This window comes from Nomia melanderi, chromosome 12, assembly GCF_051020985.1.
Source record: "Nomia melanderi isolate GNS246 chromosome 12, iyNomMela1, whole genome shotgun sequence".
In the NCBI taxonomy this organism is placed as follows: Eukaryota; Metazoa; Arthropoda; class Insecta; order Hymenoptera; family Halictidae; genus Nomia; species Nomia melanderi.
The window spans coordinates 9,751,088-9,767,693 of NC_135010.1; the positions used below are offsets into that span (position 1 = coordinate 9,751,088).

The following is a 16,606-nucleotide window of genomic DNA, read 5'->3' on the forward strand; positions in this document are numbered from 1 at the left end:
CGCAGCAGTCACCGGCGACGAGTCCTCTCGAGCCTCGAAACGCTCCAGACTTTTCGTTACCGAGTATCGATTCTTCCGCGGCGAGTTTACGGCCCGGCGGACTCACTTTCATCGACGGCTGTGACTTTTAATCGACTCGCGATCGAGCGGCTCTTTTCCTGACTTTAGGCTTTGAACGTCTTCCCTGGCTTTCAAGGTTGATCCTCTGATTCTAAGCGTCCGCGGCTTACCCCTCGAGACAGGGGAGTTTAACGTTCAACCGACGAAGTCGAGTGATACACTTCTTTTAATTCAGTTATTGCGCATTGTGGGTTCACCTCGGAGTGAATATTTCAGTTCTGACAGCTTCGAGGGTTGTTCGGTTAACCTATTAATTCATAATCGAACGATAACTCCCAAAGAGCTGCATTCCTCGAAATGTCATCTGCCTCGAGCGGTAACACGCGATCCCATTTCGCAAAATAACGAGCGCGCGGTTTATCCCGTGTTCGCGGTACATCGATTCGTAGTTTCCGAACCAAAAAAAACGCACACACGCACAGGAAAAAAGGAGGATGAAAAACAGAAAAATAGAGTGAACTGCCAAGTCCGGAGAAACATTCTGCATAGACAGCGAAGGGGAGAGTGGGGGCAGAGTGTCCCGGGAACACGGTGTGCTGGAAGCCTCTGACATTCCTCGGACCGCTTTTAACGGGTCGTATAAAAGCGTCGATCTATGACGCTCAGAAATTTCGGGCTGCGGGACAGCGCCGCGCCGCGGAGTATAATGTGTCAGACAATAGCGTGCTTTACGGCGATTTGATTTACATCGGGTTTTTCCGGGGCTGCGGTATTTCAGTCGCGCCGGTGAAATCGGCGCGCGCGGACGCGGGGACCAGCGCGCTCGCGCCCACAGACCGGCCATCGGTATTTGTCAAACATGTCTGTCATTGTCGGTGCGACACGGTGGCAAAGTGTATAAAACGAATACCGTGTCACCGCCGGCGAACACCTGGTCAGATTCATTGAGAGGCCGTGTCCGTATTCTTTCGTTTTCGACGCCTGAAAAAACATTCCTGCCGGCAGGACGGAATCTCGCGATTCCGGCGAAAGTTTTTGGAACACGATGTTGGTTCGCACGGTTCGTTCGGCGTGCCGAACGCGGAATACAAAATCCGGTGCTAATATCGCTGAATGGGAAGTAGAATTTTGGGAAAATCCGAGTTTTTCCGGTTCACGCTGGTTTTTCATCAGATTTACGTTTGTACTTTCATTTTACGAACGTAAAATTTTGCTAAAGGAGATGCTTATATGTTGGTAATTGAAACTGTATAATACCGTGCATGGGATCGGGATGATTATAAAAATATTTTAATAACGCCGGATAAATCACGTACACCGGAGCTGTAATATCCATTTTGCTTCGTTAAAATTTTATTCCGTGTCGTTACAGTAACAGCATTTACAGGTGCGCGAGAATCGAACGAGAACGTATGGATATTGATTCATTTATATCAATGATAATACATTAACCTTACATATTCGTTAAACATCTAAAGGTCGGGGGTGGCGTGTTCACATTTCATATGGTATATTTTTTTTGTAGTGCGTTCTTTATTTCGGTATATTTTACACCGTATTTGCAATTTTATTTGTGATTTATATTTTCGACGGAACAGTGTGTTTCGAATCGATATCAGGATATGTTGTCGTTAATAATACACGGGTAGATATGATATTTTATGTAGGTAGTAAATAGATGCGTAAGGGATGATTATTATGCGTTCGAATACATTCTACGTTAGCCATAAGTGAGATGGTCCAATCAAGGATTAACTGCAAGCTGCATCAAAAGTTAAATTCGCATAGATCTCGCAATCCACCCGTGTTTCCTCTTATATTCGAGCAATTACTCGATCCGTTTACGTGTCCCCCGACAAAGTCACGGATAACGGACAGAAAAATAGAAGGCACCGAGGAAAGTAAGGAGGGAGGAATCGCTGGTCTGAAAGTAATTGCCAATCAGTCCGCGACTGTCTTTCAATATTGGAACACTCGGCAGTATTTACAATTTATTGAAAGATCGAGACGCGCCGGCAGACGTCAAGCCCAAAGGGTTCGGAGGGGAAAGAAAATTGAAAACCTCCGGCTGGAGGGCCGGGCGCATCGGAATTTAAAGGACAATCGTATCGTGAGTTCAGCGACGAATTCATCCTGCCACTCTTCCTCGAGGCGCTTGAATTTCAAAATATAATTTCGTTAACCCTTTTAGGCTCAAGACAACGAAATAGTTATCTCTAACTATGACATGTTATAATAATTTATTCGAAAAACTTTAGGTTAACTTTTCTTCTAGCTAGAAATAGTTTTATATTTTTCTGTTTCTCTATTTATTTATTTTTCTATCTTTCTATCTTTCTATCTTTCTATCTTTCTATCTTTCTATCTTTCTATCTTTCTATCTTTCTATCTTTCTATCTTTCTATCTTTCTATCTTTCTATCTTTCTATCTTTCTATCTTTCTATCTTTCTATCTTTCCATCTTTCTATCATTCTATCTTTTTATTTTCTTAACTTTTTAATTCCACTTGTATATTTTCATGTTAGAAGAAACATAATTCTCTTTCATACAAGTATGTTCCTTGCTCCTATCAAGGGGAACTACATTCTCCGTGGAATTCTGTATATATTTCAGTGCATTTCGTAGCGAAGATTCTTCTGAATCTTTTTTTGCCAAGCACTCCTTTAAAATTGTTGATCCTAGAAGAGTTAAGCTCGAGTTGGTTTCGTGAACGTAGGGAGATAAGCACGCGCAGGGGTGTGTTCCCTTCGAGTTTGCACAAGGGGGTGAAATTAATGGGTATCATAGCTCGGCCGCGTCCCGACCGCAATTGTAAAAAAGTGCCGTAGTAAAATTTTACTGTGCATAACAACGCGCCCGGGATAGGTACACGGGCGCGGAACTTTCGAAGAATAAATGAAGCTGCCGTTGTTGCCGCTCTGCGGAAGGCGAACAACAACCGCATTTCGACGGTATTTTCCGCGGCGCACGCTAGAAACGAACTGTCGGCCGCCGGAAATGAGACAGGCACTTCTCTCGAAAAGCTGTTCTTCTCGAGAAGATTGACCGTAGACCGAACGCAAACCACCGCTCGGTATCGATCCTCTGCTAAACTTCTTCGGCAACTATGATCTCAATCCGAGTTCGATTCGTAAAACCTTATATTCTCATTTAAACATTATTTGAAAGTAAGACTACAAAACGTCTGATGCATCTCACTGTCTTCATTCTTTATTACGTCCAATTAACCTCGAATTCGGATTTCTTAGAACTATTCGACACAGCAACGCAAAAACGATTCGATCAAAGAGTGTACCATATAAATTAAGTCAACTGTTTGAAATTTAACGTTATCGTCCGAACGTTTCGAATTTATTGTTCGAAGATTTAAACTGCCGGCGTGGACTTGTTGAAGCATTCCAACTTGAAAAAACTTGGAAGCGTTCCAAGTTCAAACAAACTTTAATCTCCCGACCATACAACTTTCAATTCATTTGATCTGCCGAACCGAACGATCTTCAAACAGATCGAACCGTCCGAACTTCAAACAATTAGAACTTCGCAACCCATATCCATAAACCAAGCCCCACCCCCCTCTCAGTCAGCGTGCCACAAAGAAACCAGATAACACAGCCAGAATGTATCCACCATGTGGAAGTTTTTATCCCGTCGCGCAGAAAGCAAGTCAGTCCCCGAATCCGAAGAATGAGCTCGGTTTTTGCGAAGACCCGCGCGGATTCCGGCGAGCCCGGGCCCGCGTCCGTCCGATTTAAATCGATTTCTCGCGGTGCGCCCGAATTTTCAGTCGGCTCGCTCGCTCGTTCGTCCGCCCGGTTCCTTTTTTCGCTGTATTTCCCGTCCGCGATGAATCGGCCGCCACTGGAAACGCGTGTGGCGCATTAATTGAAACGCTGGCAAATCGTTTTCGACGGCCGTTCGACAAACGCCGGCTACGAGGACACTTGAAAGGTACGTCCGGTTTCAAATTACCGAGGTATACACCGACCAAAAAAAAAAGAGAAAGAGAGAGACAGAGAGAGAGAGAGAGAGAGTGAGTGAGTGAGGGAGGGAGAAAAGAAGAAAAATAGGAGGCAGGAAAAAATCATTAAATAAAGCTCGCGTGGGGTATCATTCGATCCGGATGGTAGAGCGTTGTTTGTTTCGCCGGCTATCGGCGTTGTTGTCGTTTCGGAAACGTCGAAACCGCGGTCGGAAACGAAAAAAGGAGAACCAGGAGGAGGAATGGAAACCGACGCGACAGCGATTCCTTTCGATTCCGCCACGAATGGACTTCGTTGGCCATCGCGACGCCAGGGGCTCCGGCTTTTTTTCCTCGTCTCCTCGTTCTTTCCCTCTTTCCTTGTTCTTCCCTTTGCTCGTCGGCCATTCTAGATTGTTAATTTGTCGCGTAGGATCCACGTCGAATGCAACTATACGAGCGTTCATGATCTGGTTTCAATGGGTACGGGAGAGACCTCTTTCAAGCTGCACCGGCACAACCTGAACGACATTTAACCGGAAACTTGATATCGGTGGACATTCACCGCTGCGAGCGCTTTCAATTGATCGTGCCCTACACGACAATGAGGATCAACAACGTCGAAGAACGCGGACCGCCGTGCACGGTGGTAGTAAGCACCGGCTTCGGCCCACCGAACAAACGAAGTAGAACTCGCCTCTCTTTTGTGCGCCGATCGCCTGGGGACCAGGCCACCGTTGGATATAAACGTTTCTGCAAAAATTTCGTGCCGTACTAACTATAGCCGCTCGGATATTGATTCCAGCGCGAGCTCTTAGCTCGCCTTGGCTAATTTTTTCCTTCGTTTTTGTTCCTCCTTTGAGTATTCTTTGTCTTCGATCTGAACTGTGCATCGTTCGGTAATGATCAATGAAACGTTTCTGGTAGAATAATGTTTCATTGAATTTATAGAACTCGAACACTGTGGGGTTTAGAATAGAATGAACTAGTTTGATCAGATACTCCGAACGGTCCCATTAATTCGAACATCGATTCTTCCGACGGTCCAAACCATTTCGATTCAGCGTAGAATCGATCGGTTCTCGGCACAATCACGTCAAACGGCGGACTTCTGGCTCGAACATTTTCGAACAGCTATTAATGGCCCCGATTATTGGCGATCGAGTTAACTATGCTGACTTAGCGGCCGTATCTCTACTAATCGATTCATAGAGCGAATTTCAAATTTCCGACCGCGCGTTTCGTTCTTTCGGGCACGCGTTCCGACCGTAATTCTCGCCGATATCACGATGTTGAACGCGCGCGCGTCTACACAGCTCGGACCGATAATGTCGGGAGATAATAACGATAATACGTTTCCATTGGTCGTTTTACAGCAGGATATTGCGAAATAATGGCCACAATTGAAACTGCGTTAACGCGAACGTAAAGTGCGCGCAACGCGCCCGATGTTCTTGTTCACCGAGCCGCAACGTCAAGTGCGTCGACGCGACCGACTCACGGTAAAAAAACCGTCGCGCAGGTCGATCGATGATCTCATCGAGAGATCGGTATCCGCGAAACTAGATTAAAGTTCCAGCGAAATTCAACGCGACACTCGCGTTCCTGGCGTCGCGATATCTTCGGTGGAATTTGCACAATGATAACGCGGATCGGTAGGCAACTTCATACTTCCTCGGATTTCAATGGCAACTCGCTGTTAGTACTTTCCCCTCCGCCGCACCCTCTGTTTGTTTCTGCTGACATAAGCGTTCCCGTCCTTTACATATAAACTGACTTAAAAGGGAACTTCGTGCCGGGAATCGGTGACAACTCACGCTTACCCGGCAGTCTCGTTGAATGCATGTGTTTCAGACGCCTCTGTGTATCTTACGCGTATATATGCCACACGAACTCTCTTAATCTCGTGACGTGTTTCTTTAGAATCTCAAAATTGTTCTTTCGGTGTTCCATTTAGTATTTAGTTTCTCTAAATGAATCCCTTCCGTTGGAACTGGTAAAATCTGTTTGTTTTCAATTGTAGCACAAAGTTTATTCGATAGATAAATACTCGTGAAGAAGAGCTTAATAATAGTAACCGATTAATAGCTTAACACTCTTCAATCGTTTCCTAAGATAAAGAATTTCTATATTTGTCGAAGAGGAACGTTTATTGATTTGAATATGATTTCATTTATTGGGTTTTATTCGATGTAATTGAGGACAAATGAAAGGAATCTTTAATGAATATCGTAGAATGGAACAGGCGATTACGTATACGAAGGAACATATGATTTCATCGACGGAGGTTCCGTCTGGGACTGAGTCATCGGTTTCCACGCGTCATCGGGTGATTCCGCAATTATGCAATACACGGTGCATTTATCGATAACGTTATCGCCAGCTGCGCCCAGTCGCGAGCGTTTCAACGCGAAGATTATCGAGGACGCGACCGATTTTTCGCCGATCGGCCGCGGCGTGCGCGCGAGCCGGAACAACGTTCGCGCTACTATCGGTCAGGAAATGTTAAATCACTTTGAATATTCAAGCCGCGTCCCAATACGATTCGTAATTCCCCGTATCCGGCCGGCTAGCTGCGTTTCGCCGGTCCGGCCGACCGATCGATGAGCTTTCATTATTATTTACTTCGCCGGATTGATCGAGCCTGGGATTTTTCTGCCGGCCAGTAAACCGTCTGGCAACTGGTAAATATCGAATGCAGTTTCGCGGACATGTTTCCTCGTGGCCCAGAACCTTCAACGATTCTCCATGTAACCGACTCCAAATATTCAACTTGAAATACTCAACCCCTTTAAACTCAACGCGTAGTCTCGAGACCATCCCGAACCAGTTAGTAACTTTCCCAATTAATTCGCTACGTTCAATGTCCCAGCTTCAAAGTAAATGTGCATTTACTACGAACAAAGAATGTCCACGTAAAGCGAATTTTTCCGAACAACAATTATGCAGCAGATCCTTGTGCAACACAACAGTTTCCCGAAGCGATGTAAAGAAAGTAATTTGCAAACTAATTTCTTCCTGTTTAAGAACCTGTTAAGAAAATTAATAACTTCAGCGTAAAGTAACATCCTCAAACCCTTAAGAACATTTCTCCACTGTACCCCATGCACTTACAATATTCCAGCGATAAGTCCAACAACGATATAACAACGGCAAGAGGAAAATTCTACCGAACGAAATGAAATAAATCCACACAGCGCCACATTAAGCCACAGATTCCTACAACTTCGATGCGAGTTCCGTAAAAGTCGAGTACGTTCCGAGCCGCGAAGGGTTAAAAGCGGGTCACGAGACGGGGGACGCGTCGCGGCATTGGTGTCTCGGCTCACGTAGAAGAGTATCGGGGCGCAGGGTGGGCCAGCGTCGCGCAGCATGCTCCATTGTAGCTTTATTGGTGGGAATCGGTCTCGTCGGGCGCGCAACAATTTGGCCCGGCTGCCCGGCGATCGTTCCCGGCGCGTCGTCGCGCGGAATGTCCTACCGATCGCGGGCGACCGACGCAAATGGGATTCTTAAATAAAATTTCCAGCGGCCGTAGCCGCGGCGACAGCCCGGCCGCGGCACATAGGTCACGCTAACAGTACCATTACGGTGAGGAACGGCGACGCGGCCGGCATCATAACCGACGGCTCTAAAATCTCGCCGCCCTTCCGCGCGCGACGCGGCGATATTGTTAAAGTTTCTACGACTTACAAGAATATCGTGGATATACGTGTCACGTATAAACGGTCCTATAAACGCGGCATCAATGGAACATTTTCGTCGCGGAAACGGCCCTGCCCTAAAATTCACAGTCGGCCAGCCACCCAGCCGCGTTTTAAATCCGAACGACCGCGCGCCACCACCGTCGCGGAACGAGACCGACGAAAGTTCAACGGAATCGCGGCGACCACTCTATCCTCCGCTCGCTGGAATGAATTCCACGATGTACACGGTACGTCTGATTTTAAACGCGCCGGAGGAGGATTTCTTAACGGTTAATTCTCCCGCGAGGTATTTATTTTGCAATGCACGAGAGCTGGTACTGCGTGAATCGTTTTCTTTTAGATTGAAGCATGGTTGTTTGCGAATTAAGGATCGGAGGAGATATATTTAGAAATTGCTTTTGTCAAGTTTGAACCTCGCTGCGAATCTCGGATATTAACCCTGCAACGTTCCTCATTTCCTCGACCTCCATTTCCAGCGTGAAATTTATCGAATTCTTCACAATTTGCTCGACTCCTCGTTCCACCGTCGCCGTCCAATTCGACGGAATCACAAAGAAATCTTCGCCAACTTCCCCCGAGATAATATATCAAGCTCGTAGACGAACCGAATACAGCAAACGACCTGCAGCAAAGTTAAACGTTACTTCCTCATGCTCGGCGCTTCGCGAGCCTTCCTCTCGTTACCTCCGAGCGCACAGGAACCAGGATCTAATGGAGCAGAGTCGAGGGGGTTCAAAGAGGAAGTCTCACAATAGCGTCTCGCGGCCGGGAGGGAGAAAGTCTCGAATTACCGTTCCGCCTTTCGATTCGACTACTTTCGTCGGAGGAACTCGCGGGGCGACAGGTTTTTTCCGTTCGCTCGCTCGCTCGCTCGCCGAAACTCGATCGAAGGCCCGCTTTATCGCGAGCGAGCCGACGCAGGGCTCCCCTTTCCGATTCCGCGCGGATGCAACGCCGGTGGCGAAGCGCACGACAATGGAAACACTGTCGCGACGATCGATCCTACCTCGGCACACGGCGAGCGAGCGGGGAACCGGTGCGCGACATTCAGCCGGCTAATTTCGAGACAATGGGGCCATCGGTAGCTTTTATTTCGCCTGCGAGGTAAAAAGACGCCGCCGGAAGGGAATACGGGAAAAAGGAGCGGGAGCTCCCCGGACGCCTAATCAGCGCAGCTACGCCGTAATTCCGAGGCGTGGATAACGCGGGACCAACTAATCTAATATCGAAGCGAAATTACGCATAAGGGATGCAAATCCACCCTTCGGCCCCTCTCCTCGGTCTCTCGTTTCTCGTCCGACGCCGCGCGTCCTAATAAACTCCTTTCATTAGAACCACTCCCCCTCTATTCGTCTCTGTTCTCGCTGCCTCTCCTTTCCTCCTCTGCTCGCTCTCTCTCTTTCTTTCTCTCCGTGTTTCTCCCTCTGTCGTTCCCTTCGTTCCCTTTCGCCGTCTCTTTCTCGCCGAGTCAAATGCGCGGCGAATGAACAAACCGTGCACAGTCGTAACACACAGGCCTGGCAACAGCTGCGGAACGAAGCGCGCGGTAGTCGCGGTTTTCTCTCCTCGCTCGATCCCCGACTACGTCCCCGACGACCGACCGCCGCCCCCGCCGCTCGCCAACCCTCAGCCACGCGATTCGATCCCTTCTTGCTCGCTGCCGAGCGACACTGGAACCTCGCAGCGTGTTCTGTCACGCTGACTCGAGCGGACACGCTGGATTTCTGCACCCTCTCGGGCTGTGTGTAACCGTGTGCCGCGGAGATGCGCGCAGACAGCGTTCGGATAAGAAACGTTCTACGAATCCGCGGTTTCACAGCGACGCCGGGGCGGTTTAGCTTTTGAGCGTACCTTTTGTGTGACCGGATTTCCGGATTCAGGAGGGATTTTGGTTTTTGAATTGGGGTTGAGGTTGAGCTTTTCGGAGGGCGACAGTGTAGTTTATTCGTGAGTTTTATTTTTATCGCGAAGAGGTTGCTTCGCTGTTGGTAATTTTTATGTGCAAGGAGGAGTTGTATTTGGAATTGGCAGTAGATTACTCGGAAGAGCGTTGGAAAGTAGGGGATAGTATTTTCCTTCGGTTGACTATGGTGGTAATTCTGTTTATTAAATCTATCGTGGAACCTTTACTTCTCAATTGTTGTCGCAAGTGGAAAAACTTATATACAGCAGTTCTGAAAATTCTCTACAATTCAGTGTTACAAAGAGCAACGTTGGAAATCATCAAAAAATTCGTTCTCCCGAGGTCGAAATTTCGCGAAGCTAGATTGTAATGTCACACTTTTCCTCTATCGTTACAGGAGCGTTCCCTTCCAAGCTGTGCCACGCGATTACACATCTCCGGTGTTTCCACGGTGGCCGCGAAAAAGCTCGCCCGGAGAAAGAGAAGTCGCGCGAAGTCTCAAACAATACGCCCTTGTAATTTTTATCTCGAAATTGCATACAGTCGCTGCGAGTGTCTCGGGCAGCTCACCGCACGCGAGCGCGGAAAGTGGGACAGCAAGTACGCGGAACTCTTAGCAGCGATTCTAATTGGAGGGACCAATTCGCTGGAACTTTCCGCGGGGCGTGTATACAAAATATATTTCGCGATACGTCCAAAGGATTGTTCCTGGCGAAGCTTTTCGTTCGCGGTCGCCCGACGATGATTCCGGCGCGGAGGCGAAAACAAGATCAAACCGCTTCCGTGTGTTTGCGCGCCTGTCCGTGTGCGTGTGCCCCTGTTTACGCGGCCCCTTTTACCGCTTTTAAGGGTTAAAAGCATTCCCGAAACGTGTCCTACCCCTTTCACGTCCCGAAGATACACCCCGCGCGGAAACCAGGGCACACCGATGCACGCGTGCCGGCGTTGTGTGCGCCGAGGTAACACGTCGCAACGGGGAATGCACGTGTGCGGTTGCATGCGGACGCATTGTCGCACGGTCTTGCATCGCCGAGGCAGCGACACACCGCCATATTCGGGCGGCGTTCACCTGCTCCCTCGCGTTCGCGGCACACGTACGCGACTAGCTGGCTCCACCTCGAGTCGCATAGAATCCGCATAAACGCCGATTCTTTCCCGAATTCCGCGAGATTCGTTGGCGTACCTTCGAAGATCGTGTCTCGCGGGGCCTTCCGACTTTGAATCGAAGGGTGCCGCGAGGTGTGGAATCAGATATTTTCAAAAGACCGAATATTCGTTGTAAGCTTCCTCGGTTCGTTTTCACCGATCGTGAGTTGCTTTTGTTTCTAGTTAGCTCGATCCTGAAAGAATACTATTTCTACGCATATGATACAACCGTTTATTATTATAAGTACGTACAATTCTGTTCGCAGATATGTGTTTGACTTAAATATAACGAAATTCTTTACAAATAAGCCAAGTACAAATTAAGAAGTCTAACGTAATTTCACTGGGAACGATGCAAATTGAAAAAGAAACCGACCGCGAGAGAAATTCCGCGCCATCCGACGCGTGCAACAGCTCCGTGTATACACGAGAAATCGCGAGGTGTTTGCGCGTGACTGAGAGCGCGGGGGCAGAGAGGGATGGAAATGGAACGCTGGGAGACGAATGCACCGCGCTGCCAAACAAATATCAAATAAATGGGACGGTTGCGCGGAACCTCGACGTTTTAATTACTGGTATTTAGCCGCGCCGCGGTGGAGGTAGTCAAGGGGTTGTCGGCCCTCCCTGCCCCCGCGGCCGCCCTCTAATTTGCAACGTTCCTTTTAAGGTTTTTCCTAGAGCGACGCCGCACCGGCAGTTAATACCCGGCACGCCTCCGGCCGTCAGCCGCGCGGCTCGCCCCCAATTCCCCGTTGAAAGTCGCAATTCCGCCGGTCCCGGAACTGATTTTCGAAAGAGACAGCTTCATTCCGAGCCGATAAGACCTGTCGCGCGTCCGCGTTCTCCCGCCGCGGACCGCGGCAACTGTTTTTCGCGGCGGGTCGGTTTTACTAATCAGAAAAACGTAAATTGGTAGCGCGACGCTGGGAAACGCTGTGAAAGGAGTTCCATTAACTCTCATCTGGCGGGGCGAGACACGGTTGTCGCGAGCGCCAGATAGCCGGTTTTGTCGAAAGAAGGAGAAGAAAGGGAAAAAAAGGGAAGAGGGAAGCCGGGAAACGAGGAAGAACGGCGGAGGGGCCGGGGGAGAGGGGCCGGGCGAAATGTACGTTGGCTCGTTCAATTGAATGTGCGATTGCGCTCGGAACTCGTTACGAGGTGGCGGAGCGGGGAGGGGGTTGTACTGTAAAATTAACCTTCCGCAGTTCGGGGGAGGGCAAAGTTCAACAACAGATTGAAGATAGAGCACAGAAACTTTGGCCCCGCCGCCGGCCGCTTCATCCTCTGACGGGGCCGGATAAAATAACCTCGCGAGAACGGCTCTCGCGTTGACTCTCGCGTAATCGATGTAACTTTCGGAAACTAGAGCTAACCTTCGACCTTTTTTCTTGTTTTCTTTGCAGGTTCTTATCTGGCTGCCGGTCTTCGGGAAGGACACAAGAAACGAGAACAGCGGAAGGGAGTAATAACCGAAGAACGGTCGAGAGTTGTTGGGGATGATTTAAATGTTTATCGGCGGAAGATCGCGGAGTTGTCGGGGACAGCGATTATTTTGTGAACGATGAGTTGACGACGGAAGTGTGAGGTAGTTCCGCGGATTTGCGAGGGACGGAATATAAACGGCGAAACTCGAGGGTGGCGGAAGAGGGTGAGTTTCAGTTTTTGTAATGATATTTTAACACTGGAACCAGAGGAAATAACTGGCTTCTGTTTTGTTATTTTGCAATTGCTAATGTCTTATTTTACAGTAGGCAACTAACGGTTTCTTCTCAGAAATTTAAGAAAATGTACTCTTATCATTTTCATACTGTAACTTTTGTCATAACTTCTTTTAACCCTTTGCACCTGAGACGTGACTCACCACTTGATTTGATATAACAAAATTATAAAATCTTATATATAATACTAAATTTTGTATAATGCATCAATACGTGAAATGTTGACACAAAAATAGCATTCTTATCTCATGTTTATTTTCTCATTAATTAGTTTCAAAGAATATCTTCTATATCTCGCTAGAAAACGTTGATTATATCCAGTGAAAAAATTTCGACTGCAAAAGGTTAAAACTGAATAGTTTCGCAATGCAATGACTCAGCAGAAACTTGAAAATTCCGTACGCCTGCAATTTTGATAAGGGGTAAGTAATATTACTAAAAATGAGTATAGAAAATATAATACTCGGTTAGGCATATTACCATAGATGCAAAATATTCTCCATTAGCAGTGAGAAGATTAAATAGTGGGCCTGACGAATGAGCGCGCGGGCGTTCGCCCAACAATGGAGCCGCCGTAGGGGGGGGGGGGTGGTTTGAGGAGTGAAATATTTAAAGGTAAGCTGTACATCCCGCGTCAGCTTATGATACGCGCACGCGAGCTGCCGTTGCCTACCTGACACGCTATGGATATCATTAACCGGGCGTATTACGAGTGTCGCGGACTTTAACGACCGGTACCTCGTTACTAGATAGGAATTAATTATTTCGGGGTAATGAAGTGTCAAGGGATGGGGACACGTTGTTCGAAGTTATTCGACGGCGGATATTCCAGCCGTTACGTAGCGCTGGTCGCGGGTTAAAGAGATAGGGGGGAAGTTATTTCTATAATTACGGGGGCCGCCGGCTGATCCGCGAAGCAGATTACGCGGATCGGAGATATCCGAAGATTAAGGGAAAATTACCGGTCACGTGCAGCCCCGTCCCGCGCGACGTTGGTTATTTTAATAATAAACGAGCCACGTGCTCGCGTTGCGTCGACTGTGATGTCTGGTTAGTCTGATACACCTCGTACAACGTGTAAATGATTATTCTAAACTGTTGGGCAAATTAGGTAATTAAATATACAGCATTTTAATTAAACCCTCGAACTCGGGTTATTTGAAATTAAGGGTTGGCAAAAGAGTAGAAAAGTGAACGTAGGTTCTAACTTGTTATCTATTTTATTACTAGACTCGCGAGAGTTGAGAATTTATCGTTAATAATGTTACAGTAGAAATAGATTATATATTTAGTAGGAAAATTAAATATTTTTAGTCACAAAGAATTTACTAGTTTGTATATTTATATCAGTTTATGGGTGCTTGTTATTTATAGAATTCATATTTATAGTGTTTCCACGGTTTCACTCGATATTATAAGGTCAAGGGTTAAGGTTATTAATAATTGTTACAACGCGTTGCACATTAATGTTAGATACACTCTTTTGTGCTTTATCACAGCCGAGCGCCATCAAATAGCACCATTTTCTTTGTAGCGGAATATACATCCTGCGCTTCCCACTGCAGCATCTTTATTTCTGTGCTCCGCTTTTTACCAGAAGCCCGCTATTCTTGCTTATTTACTTTTTCTTGAGAGATCTTTATAAATTTCCCAGTATGGACCGACGCATTTTTATGAAGCCCTCCATTGAACTTTCTGCTTCCTTCTCAGTGAAAAAACTGTGTTTTAAATGCATCGTATTTAAGCTTTTCAAAACTGCCAAGAGAATGCATCTCGCGCTGACCCTTCTGTGGCCAACAAAGTGCCCGTGTACCAATTAACAATTTTTTGCATTCCCCCGAGAACGTTAGAAACAGTTCTATTCTTTTGAAACTTTCTTGTAATTCATAAATGAACCTCGACGGGTAACCATCGAATATAAACACGATAAGAAACATCAAGAAATATCCCGCGTTCCGCGCAAATAGGGCCAACGAAATGATCGTCGCGCGCTCCGTCGAATTAGAAATCCCCGGCGCGCGAAAGAATCATCGAATATAAAAACGTAAAGTACACCGCGCGACAGATGCCAGGCGCGAAGGGAATCCTGACTCCGCGCCGGCATAAAGATAGCTTAATTCCGCCGTAAAACGGAATAAATGAAGGCAGAAAAAGTGGCTGCGCCCCGGCGCGCGACCGGCGCGGCGGCAGATGTTCGAACGGCGCGCATTAACGCGTGAAAAACGATTCAATACGATTTTTATGATTTATAATTCATTACGGTGTAATGGTCCTCGAAGTCCGTTTCCGTGTTTCTTTCTTGAAACGGGGGCTCCCCTTCGTACCTAACCGCGCACGAAAGAAGAGGAGGGAAAAAAAGAAATAAAGACCGGGGAGCGGAGAGGGAAAGACGAAGAAAAAAAGAACCAACACGCAACCCCCCGTGGGTCGTTTCATGAAATATAGGAAGCTACTTATCCCACCAACACTTCGCGAGGGTTCATTATCCGGCCGCATAATGATATGGCACTTACGTGCGTACGACCGGCAGCTTGTGCACCGTCGTTCGTTCGTTCGTTCGTTCGTTCGTTCGTTCGTTCCGTGGTGCGTTTCAATGGCCGCGAGAACGCCGATTCGGAGCGAGCCGGGTAGAAGCGGTCGCGCGCTAGGCGGGAGGGGATGCGGAACGTTTCCTACCCCCTTTTGTCCCTTTAACATCATTGCGAGCGGCGACATGTCAAACGGCCCCGTCCCCGTCGGCTGTCCTGGGAATATAAACAAAGAGCTGACGACAGAGAACTCGGCAGAAGTATAATGTCCCTTCTGACCCCTTGCTTCTATTCCTCATCCTACGTCTTCTCGATTCCGCTACCCCCTCCGGCACATTTCGCCCAGGCTGTTCCTTATTCCTCGATCCCTCCGCTATAGCCTCCTCTACCCTTTCGTCCGTCTCAGTCCCTCGGGCTCGAAACGATGCTCCTGTTTCGCTCGGCCTCCCCATCTTCGTCATCCTCGTCGTACCCGATCCGTCTTATTCCGATCCACGTTCCAGCTACGGCCAGGTTCTTTGCATTGTCGGAACGAGAGCCTTCGCGAGATCTTAATTCCTCTTTGCTAGCTCCATTCCCGGAGTTCTCGAGCGTGAAATCGGCGCCGGTCGTGCCCCCCCGCCCCTCCGCGCGACCCGCCAACCCCCTGTACCGCGCTCTTCTATCCCGGAGCCAGCCGGCCCGCGACAATTCGTAAGAATAAGACCGTGTCCCATTATCGGATCAAGATATTATCATAATTGCCTGGAGCCGCCCTCGTCGGTCGACGGCCGGAGGAGCTTCCAGCGGGCAGAGCGGGGCTGAAATTAAAATTAAAGCAAATACGAAATTAAACTCGCCGACCCTTGTCCTTTACTTCGCCAATATCGTCCGAATGAAAACTTCTTACTTCGGCTCCTTTGGTAACCGCGAAAGAGATCGGCCGCTCGCGGAAACTCGCCTCGATACATTGTCCCGGGACATTGCTCATTTTTATGGGGCCGGGAGCTAGTCGCCGGAAATTATGCGGTTGCGAAATTTATGCGAGAATTCGGGCCGCATTCCTCGCTTGGAACGTTTCCCGAGGCATTAAATTATTTAACGATAATGGGTTTCGTTTTAACGTTTCACTCTATTACCTGTTTCGACGAACTTGCCCGCGGAATATCGCGCCGGAATTTATATTCCCGTCGCGGCGAACGGTGCGCCGGTTTTCGGAATTCAAATTTTCCCGGTCGACCGTTTCGGAGCGGTTCCGGACACTCGGTTTCTTCGAATTCGGAAGATTCCCAGTCGCGAGTGTGCGCCGAGTAAGGAGGGTTAGATAGTTCGAGGTTAAGAATTACGGTCGATGATCTCTTAATTCGTTCGGTTCTCATTCGGATCGCGATATAAAATAGAACTCTCGTTGAAACTTCGGGCCGTGTTCACCGCGAGGATTGTGAATATTCATAAATTCGCCGCGGATAAAACGCGGCATTCGTTTCAACTGACGTTCGCTGTTCATAGAATACACAGTGAAATTTGATTCCCCGTTAATGAATTGTTAAGGATAAAATAACGGTACCAAATAAAACGAAACAATTTCATTTCACACTGTGCGCCG

General features: G+C 47.9%; 1 long non-coding RNA gene across 1 annotated transcript in view; it reads left to right on the forward strand.

Annotated features, from left to right (window-relative positions):
• Window positions 1-16,606, forward strand: part of LOC143175151 (uncharacterized) — a 168,639-nt gene that overhangs the window by 69,399 nt on the left and 82,634 nt on the right. The window contains exon 2 of the long non-coding RNA XR_012999826.1: window positions 12,179-12,423. This is a non-coding gene — a long non-coding RNA (uncharacterized LOC143175151). The remainder of the gene's footprint in view (window positions 1-12,178; window positions 12,424-16,606) is intronic.